Here is a 9458-nt window from a genome sequence, read left to right as displayed (position 1 = left end):
TTAATCTCCTTATTAGCCCTATGTCCCAAAAAATCTCCTTATTAGGTTACTCCCTCCATCCCAAAGAACTTGATGTTGCAGGATGTTTCCTTACCATGTGGAGTTCTGTTCTAAAATACCAATCTGCCTTTATCGCCGGGGTAAGATGTTGCTTTATAATATAACATATCAATTCAGAATCAATGGTTTTATGATTGGCCGGTCTGTCTGCAAATTGAAATACCACACTTTAAAAGTTTAAATACCAGACTATACTCACCAAAGAGGTGTTTTTGTTTACAACATTTGAAAGTTGCACCTTTCTGTACATTGTTGAAGCCCGTATTTTCTTCCCAACAAAATTAGTTTCATGACTTACATGGATAATGCATCTTGACTGCACATACAGATCCATTTTTACTGATAGCTGTTAGGTTGATCTCCTCTGACTCGGTCCAACGACCGAGTCAGGCCTGGATCCCGCGCCCTGATCGGGGGCCCCTGTTGCGCAGCGCCATAAAAAAAGGTGGGGCCAGGGCACTAGGTAAGAGGTTCACTGCCGCCGCCACAATCCCCACCTACAAACCCTAAGCCGATCTAGAGGGGGCACTGAGCGACTGGAAGCGCCACGCTTCCGCCGTCGGACTCCACTGCTGCCCTACATCAACACCATGGCCAGCTCCTCCACCAAGCATGCTGATGGTCGGTAACGCCTCCCGACTCTCATCCTCTCTCTCTCTCTCTCTCAGTTTTAGTTCATGTTCTAGGGTTTACTATATCCTAAATGCAGGTTTATACCCGCTAGATCTACTATTACTCGGTCTTAAGTTCTACCAATGGTATCAGAGCCTACCTAGTGTGTAGATCCAGATCGGGGTAGAAAATTAAAAAGAAATAAGAAGGAGATGAAAGATTTCGAATTTCTCAAACCTTAACCCTAACCCTAGAAGAAAGGTCAGCGAAGGGAGGGACCTACCCGGGTTTCCCTCATCGCCGCATACACGCGCGCAGGGCGCAAAGGGCACCACCGCTGTGCCACGCACGTCTCCGGCCGCATGCGTGCGTCGGCGAAGGGCGCCACGGCGGTGCCGCCACCTCCTGCGTCGCGTTCGCTCTTGAGACCTCGGGTGCGGCGGCCATGGTGTGCAAAAAGAGAGAGAAAGGGGAGGGACAAAATGGACCTAGGGTTTGGGAGACGGCGGCCGCGAGCAGTTTTGATCTCGCGAAATCAATGCCCGACCGTCGGATGGTGATGAACGACTAAGATCGCTTGGGCTCGCTTCGGCCCAGGTGGGATTGGCAAATCCGGACCCAGGCCCAAGTTGCGACCTGAGCACGGGGGAGGCACCGCGCGCGTGCGCAGGCGCTGCTGGGTCGCGCGCTGCTGCTGCGTACTGGTCCGCGCGCAAAGCTGCTGGGCCGCGAAGTGTAGAGGCGCGCGCGAGCGCCTGATGGGCTAGGCTGAATGCACAGTAAATTCACTGTTTAAGTTTTATTATTTTTCAGAAGCAGTTTTGATGATTTTTGTCAAGTTTTGGTGTTAAATCTCTGTCAAAATTTGAACCAACAGGATAATTTTTTTTCTAGAGAGTAGGTGAGTACAGTAAAATGCTTCTAAAAAGTAGATAAATTATTTTTTCATGTTTCCGCTACAAAGTAGATGTTTATTATCTTCTAATTAAATTTGAACCAATGGGAGGATTTAATTTGAAGAGCAGTTAATTTTATTCAGTAAATTATGATATTGTTATTTTTCTGACCAACATTGATAATTGCAATATTATAATTTTGTATACATGCGTTTTTCCATGCATTAATTATATTTCTGCCCAACGGTGATGTAAAATTAATGTAGAATAATGTTGTATGTTTTAATTTTGACCAACGTTAAATTAAGGCATGCAATTATTATGTCATATTTTCTCACTATCTCTGGTGCTGTTTTCAAGACTCAACCCTATAGCATTCATCTCGCACATTCCGCCTCTTGAAGGGGGCAACTATCGTGTATGGTGAGAGAAGTATGAATTAGTACTTGCGCTGTCTGAAAATGACCTAGCGCTTACCTCTCTGTGTCCTACTGAGCCAGTGGATCCGGTGAGGGAAGAAAATGAAATTGATGCTGATTTCACTGTTTGGCAGTGAGATCATGCAAAAGTAAGAATGAAATACGATCTTGATCATAAGAAATAGGACATTTTGAACCACAGGTGCTTGATGGTGGCTAAGTCCACTATTTTTAGATGCAATAAGGGGGTCAATAGTAGATTGTGACACCGCCACTGAGTATCTCAAGAAAGTGGAGAGCCAGTTTACTGGCTCTTCAAAGGATTATGCCAGTACCCTGATAAAAAAGTTATTCAATGAGAAATACTCTGGTGGAGGGATAAGAGAACACATATTGAAGATGAGCAACCTGACTTCCAAGCTCAAGCCAATGGATTTGGGGCTCAAGGATGAGTTTCTGATTCATTTGGTTTTTGCTTCATTGCCTAAAGAGTATGAAACTTTTGTGATTAATTACAACATGCAGCCCGACAAATGGGATATTGAGAAACTCATTGCAATGTGTGTGCAAAAAGAGGAGAGGCTTAAAAGCTCACATGGTGACTCTACTAACCACGTGAAGGACAATAAAAAGAAGAATTTTAACAAAAATACCAAACTTCAAGGAAAAACCCCTCAGAATGACCACCATCAGAAGAACAACAATGTTCAAGTTGACTAGGATTAATGCAAATGGTGCAAGAAGCATGGACATTACTAGAAGGACTATCTAGATTTTTTGAAGAGCCTTTTGAAGAGAGGTGAGGACATTATTACATTCATAGATGAGTCCTTGTATTTAAGTTATTCAAAATCTACTTGGTGGATTGACTCAGGTGCAACTATTCATGTTGCAAAATCATTACAGAGATTCCATACGAGGAGGACCCTATAAAGAGGAGAAAGAAGAATTAAAGTGGCAAATGGAGTTGAAGCTGAAGTTGAAGCCATTGGAGATCTCTCTCTAGAATTAGATGATGGTTTTGTACTTCAGCTTTCAGATGTCCTTTATGTACCCTCTTTGCGTAGAATTTTGATAAGTGTTTCACGTCTAGACGATGATGGATATGATTGCCATTTTGGTAATGGCAAATGTCAGATTGTGTTTGATAATAAGTGTGTTGGTCTTGCCTTCAAACAAGACAAACTTTATTTGTTATCACTTTCTAAGAATGTGAATGTTGTGAGCACTGAGAATGAGAATGCTTCCTCGTCTATGAATGCAAGAAATAAGCATAAGAGAGTTCATGATATATCATCGAAATTATGGCACTGTCGTTTAGGCCATATTTTGAGGGGGAGAATAGAGCGATTGATTAAGAAATCGATTCTTCTGCCATTAGAATTTTTAGTTTTAGAATAATGCATTGATTATATAAAAGGAAAGTATGTTAAGAAAATAAAGAAAGATGCTAAACGAAGCGCATGAATTTTAGAAATAATTCACACAGACATCTGTGGTCCTTTTCCTATGAAGAGTGTGGATGGTTATGATTCATTTATAACATTCACAGATGATTATTTTCGTTACGGCTATATTTATCCAATTAAAGAAAGATCAGAAGCATTGGATAAATTTTAAGATATTTAAAGTTGAAGTATAAAATCAGCACAACTTAAAGATTAAGATAGTAAAATCCGACCGCGGGGGAGAGTAATACGGTCGACATACCCCATATGACCAAGTTCCTAGACCTTTTGCAAGGTTCTTATAGGAAAATAGCATAGTTACCAAGTACTCTACACTGAGCGAGCCTTAGTAGAATGGAGTAACTGAAAGACGTAACCGTACCTTAATGGATATGGTGAGAAGTATGATAAGTTACTCTACTCTACCAATAAGTTTATGGATGGAGGCATTAAAAACCGCCATTCATATTCTTAATCAAGTGCCAAGAACCCTCACTTAACTATTTACGTCTGTGGGGTTGTCCAGCTGAGGCTAAAGTCTTTAACCCAAACATAGGGAAGCTAGACTTCAAGACAATCAATTGCTATTTTATTGGCTATCCAAAAAAGTCAAAAGGTTATCGCTTCTATTGTCCTGACTGACATATGAAGTTTGTAGAAACAAGACATGATGTGTTCTTGGAGGATGATATGGTCAGGGGGAGCATGATAGCGCGAGAAATTAATTTTGAAGAGAAGCGGGTATACGTGCCCACTCTGATGGTTCAGGAGCCATTCTTCACGCTACCTGTTGTTGCTATACCAACAGTGCAAGACACTATAGTAACAACACCTATTGTTAGTTCTCCAATAGCAACAATGAATGAACATGATGAACCTTTCATTCAGGATCCTATAGAACCCGTTGTCACACATGAGGAAGAGCAACAACAGCCTTATATAGAACAAGCATCAACTAACAAGGCCCCTAGAAGGTCTCAAAGAGTTAGGAAACCAGCCATTCCTGATGACTACGAAGTATATGAATGTGAGGAATTTCAAATGGAGGGTGATTTCACCTCATTTGAAGAAGCCATGAGAAGCGCTCACTCATCAAAGTGGCTTGAAACCATGCAGGATGAAATAAGTCCAATAAATACCAATAGAGTTTGGGACTTAGAAACAATTCCTAAAGGAGCCAAGACAGTAGGCTGTAAATGGGTCTACAAAATTAAATATGACTCTAAAGGGAATGTAGAAAGATTTAAAGCGCGACTTGTGGCGAAAGGCTTCACGCAAAGAGAAAGCATAGATTATAATGAGGCATTTTCTCCAATCTCATGTAAGAATTCTTTTAGAATCATAATGGCGCTTGTAGCATATTACGATTTAGAATTACATCAGATGGATGTAAGATGGCGTTCCTAAACAGGGATTTGGAGGAAAATGTTTACATGGCACAACCAAAAGATTTTGTTGTGGAAGGAAAAGAATGTATGGATGTCGTCTGAAGAAATTTATTTACAAATTAAAACAAGCATCAAGACAGTGGTATTTAAAGTTTGATAGTACAATAAGGAAGTGGGTTTCAAGAAAATGTAGAGGACAATTGCGTTTATGCTAAGTTCAAGAATTGAAAATACATTTTCCTAATCTTATATGTGGATGACATCTTACTCGCTTGTAGTGATGTTAATCTACTACTAGAAACGAAGAAGTTCTTGTCCTCGAATTTTGATATGAAGGATCTTAGTGAAGCTTCGTTCGTTCTAAGAATAGAGATTCACTGAGATAGAAGAAAGAGGGTTTTAGGATTATCACAAAAGACATACTTAGAAAAGGTTCTAAAGAAATACAGTATGCAAAATTGAAAGCCTTCACCTGCTCCCATAGTCAAGGACGATAGATTTGGGGAATTCTAATATCCCAGGAACCAATATGAGATCGATCAAATGAAAGTGATTCTATATGCTTCGGCTATCGGAAGTTTACAATATGCTCAAGTGTGTACACGCCCTGACTTAGCGTTTGTTATAAACTCGGAGTCCAGCTCTTAATCGGCTAAAGCAGATGAACAATCAACCCAAGTAAGTCATCAAAGCCAAGTATTGCAATCAGATGTCGCTGACTCGGGAAAGGAGATTATTGGATCAAAATAGTTCGAAGCATGAAAAATCATATTCTGAACTTGGGGGACCTGTGTTTACACCAAAATTTGGTAAGCTTATTCTGAAAAGAAAGAGATCGGCTGATGATGTCAAAAGCAAGAAAGTCTCCTAATTAAGGGATATTTATGGGCCAGCCAGGAAATATTATTTAACATATTTGAAAGAGACATGACGTCCAGGTGCATATCACGATGAAAGAAACAAGGACACGTATCAAACAAGGAAGCTTCATCAGCAAGGATTCTGCATAAGGGAAATTAGAGTCCATGTATCTTGATATTTCTTTTTGTTATCTAGTCATGTTCATTTAGGATTCTTATCAGCCCAGGGTAAAATATAAACCCCCGGCTATTGTATCCAAACATTTCTCAATCAATCAAAATAGTCTTTACCTTTTTTGCTTCACGTCAACCCTTACGAGTAGGAGTAATGTAGCTTTTCGACGAGTTCTTCAACAAGCAGGGCTGCATCGATCCAGTTGACCTCCGGCTTGTCTGTGAGTGTCATCATGGCTTATACTTTTATTTGTAAGGCTGCATCGGTCCGGCCAACCTCTTATGAGCTTTAGTATAAGTTAGTTATCGATCCTTATCTAGTTTAAGTACAGCTACCATCGGTTAAGCTCGACCTCTCGAATTAGATTAAGGTTAAGTTATCGGCTCTACCTAAGGGTGGCATCCTCCGGGTAGATTCATTAAGTTACCGATCTTGCTGATGTTCTTATTGTCATTAGTTTAAGCAATATCAATCTACCCGATCGAGATCGATCTAGATCGGCCTCACATCCTTTTAGTCCATCGTTTATTTTGCTATATTGCGATAATTTTTACTTTAAACGATGGATTATGTTTTATCGGTTGTTCTACTTCGATCTTGATCGTGCATAGTATACGGCCAAGGCATGTCTGATCTTGAGTGGGTTTACTAGCTAGTTGAGTCTGGTCTATAGCTCGCTATTATGGCTGTAACGATCCGTTCGATCCCCACTGTTAGCACTTTAGATCAGAGTACGCTAGTTGGTAGATTTGCTTTCAGCCAGGCATGACCTTGGTTATTTGCTATGCCTGCATCGGCTAAATAGCCGATTGTTCGTACTTTAACACTCATAGTATGTTTTCATAATTCTGTTAAATGTGAATAGATCTGTTTACTTTAAAGGTTTAATCTGTTATCTTTATTATGGCTGCCATCGATCTGGTCGAACCCCATTGTTAAAGATAATAGGTTAGATTTGATGAGTTTATAAATCTGTTCATATAAAATAGTCGATTGTTCACATGATATAATCCTTTTTTTACCTGAATCGACTATTTTAGTCAATCCGCCTGTGCTTTTACACATATAGCATGTTTTTCATGAACATGTCAATATATAGATGGTTTTATGGATTCTTTTGCTTTAGTTTGTTATCATTATCATAGCTGTATCGATCCGATCGAACCTCACTGTTGATGGTAACAGATTAGATTCAGAGCGTTTGTAGATTCATTTGTACTAGACAGTCGATTTATTCGCATGTTATATCATTTCTCGTTAAACTTATCGGCTCAATGCTTTACATTTGGTTATATCCATCTGCTGATGATGTTTCTTTATATTACTTATATTTGGGTGTATAGTACTTGTTCTGTCTGGATTAATCAATCACAATAAATCGCTATGACCCATGAGTATCGATTATTTTGAATTCGTACCATCATCATTGATATTAGCCGATAATCTTCAATTCAGCGATCCTTGCTTTACTGATATGCTAGATATCGACTATTTAGTCGATAGACCCATTGAATCGGCTATCTAGCTATATATCAGAACTGTCTGGTGCAAGACCGGCATGTTCCACCTTAAACTACTGATTATTCTCTCACTGTCAATTTCAGGGTCAAATTGACTGGCACACCTCCGGCCTCAAAGCCGACCGGTCCTGTGTTTGAAGCCAAGCGGATCTCCAGCCTTGCTCCATCAAGCAGATTCTTTCGGCTTGCTGTGTGTCAGGCGCATCGCCACGTTTTTACGCCGACAAGCAACATGTAGTGATACCACATTTTTTTGTTTCAAAGAGAAGTAATGCAACTAGGACCTGATTTGCCAATTTAACTCAATCTTCAAGATGAATTAGAGATGAGTTTTTGAAGGTTATGTTTTATGAATCTCACTACATTTTTTTGTGAAAATAGGAGAATTGAAATATCTATTCAAAGATTCATTCTTGCTTTTGTTCCTATTATGCGACATGTATATGAATATCATACTGAGTTAAATATACACTTCCTTGATACAAGTGAATGAGCATGTAATAGAGATCACTCCAAGGACAGTGTTCTTGAAGGTCATGGAAGCAATTGGTGCAAAAGCAGGACCTATTTTCACGTGCACACCATGTGGAAGTTCACATTTCAAGGTGTGTGTTGAGCTTGATGTATCAGGCGCTACTTTCTCAGTTGGTAAGCCACCTCCAGTTGCTAAGGTGGAGAATGAAATATGTGATTCTCTAGCACTAGCAGAAACCAGCGCTATTAGGAATGCTTTGAAGTATTTGGGTCAGGCACACTTCATTCAAGTTCGCAACTATAGTAGCAGCATAATTCAGATGTTTCTTAGGTTAGGTTATGATTGGGGTGATGTCGACGATTTAGACTATTTACTTAAGATGTTGATTGAGCAATGGGACTTGTCACTCAAACATTTAGACTACAAAGTGATTATGGATGATAATCATGTTGCGATTACTGAAGCTAGTCAAGTCTATACAACCTTGGATGATTTTATAATCTGTATCATCAAGAGGTATAGGGGCATGCCTGTTTATGCACGTTCAGAACTAGAGAAGATTCAAGATGAACACCTGAAATACAATCAAAATTCAACTAAGAAGCGCAAAAATTTCCTATGGCAGGTTAGCGCAGCACCTGTACATCTTTGAAAATGTTTATGCGCAATCGATATGACCTTGAGATGCTAGTTTTCGCTAATGCAGAATATAAAATTGTACTGTTGCAGGGACATTATTTGCAGTCTGTTTGGTTTTCTGAAAAGGATGTGTTGGATTATGTCCTTTCTTATCTAGGTATAGGCAAAGCTGAGTACAACAGTGTTCCGAGCGACAATGGTAAGGTGGAGGGCGAGGTAAAGTTTTCATTTCCTTGTATGGTAGAAGGGAGATGTCACATATTGGAAGTTCATAGCCGAGCTGTAGCATCTTCTAGGGCTGAGGAAGTTGCTGCACGTGCAGCGTTGCTATTCATGGAATCAAAGTTCAATGTGAGGATTGTTGATCTGAATTATGCTGGTCGTCGGACTGCTGAGAAGGAACATAAGTCCATGGAATTTATAATATATAGGTTGCTTGAGGTGGCTCATCAGATGAAGACTCAGTTCAGTAACATGGTGGAATGCATTGCAGGTGGATGTGCGGCATATAGTGGTGATCCAAGATTAATGTTTGGAGGTCCTCTGTGTCAAGAACAAATCGTGGCTGTTGAGTTCTGCTCCAAAAATGTAGAAGCTGTTCGGGCTGATTGTGCCACGCGCGCTGAGAGTGTTGCATCCATGTTCCAGGAAATGGAAAAGCTAAGCTATAGTTTAGAGTGACCGTAAGGATTAATCATAGCTCGCGTTGGCTGCACCTAGCACTATGTGATATTGTGGGGGTATGCCCCCCAAGACATGGGCCGCACCATCGGAGGTGGCTCGGCCCACAAGATCATGGCATGCACGGCGTTGCTCGACGTGCACCGCAAGACATTGTATAGTACCAAATAGGATACTTACCTTGTAACCCTACCTCCTCCAGAGTATATAAGGAGAGGTAGGGATCCCCTAGCGGATAGGCTACATCAAGCAACTTGGTCGTCCAGATCAATACAATACACCAAA

Source organism: Miscanthus floridulus, chromosome 3 (assembly GCF_019320115.1).
Source record: "Miscanthus floridulus cultivar M001 chromosome 3, ASM1932011v1, whole genome shotgun sequence".
Lineage (NCBI taxonomy): Eukaryota > Viridiplantae > Streptophyta > Magnoliopsida > Poales > Poaceae > Miscanthus > Miscanthus floridulus.
The sequence above is the reverse complement of the archived record's forward strand: the minus strand, read 5'-3'. Positions refer to the sequence as shown.